At 49.0% G+C, this 2,658-nt stretch overlaps 1 pseudogene; it reads right to left on the reverse strand.

Moving 5' to 3' along the window:
• Positions 1–1,127: 1,127 nt before the first annotated feature.
• On the reverse strand, positions 1,128–1,972 carry LOC147421802 (uncharacterized; annotated as a pseudogene).
• Positions 1,973–2,658: the final 686 nt, after the last annotated feature.

Raw genomic sequence — 2,658 nt, forward strand, 5'->3', positions numbered from 1 at the left:
ATCGGGAGAGTTTCAAGTTTGCCCTTATTTGTTGGCACTGCCTCCTTGCAGGAAGTGATATAGGCGTGCTGCCTATGAAATTGGGTACACAATTTTTAGGCCGTTTTTAAGGCTATTTTTAAATTCGCTTCGACCTGTGATAAAGATAGCGCTGCTTGTTAAAATTAGCGCTGATTTTTGCGCTTGCTGAAGAGAACTTCTGCCACCGCAAGGGCGAGATCATCGCGAGGTCGAGAGCAGGAGCAAGCAGCAGACCATTTACGCGCAAGGTAGGAGGAGCACAAAGTATAGTGTTTTGTGTGTGTGTGTGTGTGTGTGTGTGTGTGTGTGTGTGAGAGAGAGAGAGAGAGAGAGAGAGAGAGAGAGAGAGAGAGAGAGAGAGAGAGAGAGAGAGAGAGAGAGAGAGAGAGAGGACTCAATAAACCCATAGCTTTCGTGCCTACCTTGGAAAAATTGGGGCTTCCTACTACACACCTAAATGGTATATGAGCCAGTAAGTGGGTTGATCACGAGGAAGTAGTAGGCATGCCAATCGAACACATTAAGGGTGAAGACGGATCATCTACAAAGAAGGCCGAATCATCAACACCACCACCCCAAGCAAGCGAGGTTGGTATGTGGGGTGCACATACAAAGCAAGCTAAACCGCTCTGGCATCGTACTGCCGTGAACACCACGACCGAAGGAACATTGGCCCCGATAGAAGAGTTCAGCACCAGCGGACAGCATGCCTCCCCCCCCGCCCCCCAAGGCCGCAAGGGCTGTGACTGAGTGCGAGGACGAGAGCATCGCGAGGTCAAGAGCAAGAGCAAGCAGAGGACCATTTACGCGCAAGGTAGGAGGAGCACAAAGTATAGTGTTGTGTGTGTGTGTGTGTGTGTGTGTGTGTGTGTGTGTGTGAGAGAGAGAGAGAGAGAGAGAGAGAGAGAGAGAGAGAGAGAGAGAGAGAGAGAGAGGACTCAGTAAACCCACAGCTGTCGTGCCTGCCTTGGAAAAATTGGGGCTTCCTACTACACACCTAAATGGTATATGAGTCAGTAAGAGGGTTGATCACGAGGAAGTAGTAGGCATGCCAATCGAACTCAGTAAGGGTGAAGACGGTATCATCTACAAAGAAGGCCGAATCATCAACACCACCACCCCAAGCAAGCGAGGTTGGTCTGCGGGGCGCACATACAAAGCAAGCTAAACCGCTCTGGCATTGTACTGCCATGAACACCACGACCGAAGGAACATTGGCCCCGAAAGAAGAGTTCAGCACCAGCGGACAGCATACCTCCCCCCCCGCCCCCCAAGGCCGCAAGGGCTATGTCTGAGCAGCGGGTGGGGAGTAGGGTGTTCAGGGAGATCCAGGTGCGCAAGGTGGAGTAAAATGCGACAAGCTCCCAAGCGAAGGTGGGAGCCCCGGTGGGCTTCCTTGCCGTAACCAACCATGGAGGGCAGCAGCTGCAGTTCTTTACGCCTGGCAGACTAGGTTTTCCAAAACATGGGGCCTCCAAGAGGTTGCCAAGTGGAGAAGTTTTTGACCAGGGATTGAAGGAGAGCGACGGAGAGAGAGAGAGAGAGAGAGCGACTATACACTTTGATATTCTTAAAGCTCGCCAATTTACCAAAAATCTTCTAGATAGATCACCTTTGTGTCGTAGGTCCCGACCATGGCATGATCACTGAGCAAAACGATATTGACACCCTCAAATATGCCCATCTCATCAAGACCATCAATAGGCCTTCTTTTGTGGAGCAAACCATGTGCTGATCTGAAGCGGAACCATACGCTGACCTAAGGCAAACCGTACGCTAATCTGAGGCGAACCAGATACCTTTTGTAGAGCAAATGCTGGTATGGAGCGAGGCAGATCTGATTACTGATTTGCTTCTGACTTAACTCCATAGAGGTTGATTCTTCGCATTTATCGGCCAGATGCTTTTGAGCATGTGCCCGATTCGATGCCGACCCAATTCTCCTGACCATGGTGCTGATTTGGTATAAACCCGATCTTTCTTCTTCGGTAGTGCTTATTACCCCTAGTGTTATTGTAGCCATCTAGAGCCACTGGATTAGGATAGCCACGTTTGAAGGGTTCCGCGTTGCTCGTGTTTTTCCCCGTGAGATTTTTGGAACTCGTACCAAACTAACTGTCCAATATCTTCCCACCGATACTCATGACATGCTATATATGTATAGCGATGTCGACTAGATGAGTTTCAAAGAAATGTGTTACTGATGCCCGATCCTCCCTTGAGTTATCCAGTCCACTGGCCATGAAGATGATCGTAATGTATCTGAGCATGGTTAACTGCAAATTGCTCGTGCGCTGAGTGAATATCTTCCTAGTAGAACCCTACTGTACTTGCAGCTGATTGCCGTCAACGAAGGACAACGATGAAATGCTTGGGCCCCATTGGATCCAATTGGATACATTGACACTCTGGCATCAAAGCTGAGACCACATGTTGGCTCAATAACATCTCAATTTTGATTTACTAACCTGCTGATTGCTGTGGAGTTCCTTTGGTTCATGTCCAGCGACCACTTGCTTGACAAAACCAGGTATTACTCTTGCCCAAAGGATTGTCCTCAAAATTCAATCGTCGAGATTTTACTTTCACCATGCTGCCAAAGCGAAAGGTTGCCAGGTTGTCTTGAAGTCTTGTCCG

Source organism: Adiantum capillus-veneris, chromosome 27 (genome assembly GCF_014529385.1).
Source record: "Adiantum capillus-veneris isolate H3 chromosome 27, ASM1452938v2, whole genome shotgun sequence".
Classification (NCBI taxonomy): domain Eukaryota; kingdom Viridiplantae; phylum Streptophyta; class Polypodiopsida; order Polypodiales; family Pteridaceae; genus Adiantum; species Adiantum capillus-veneris.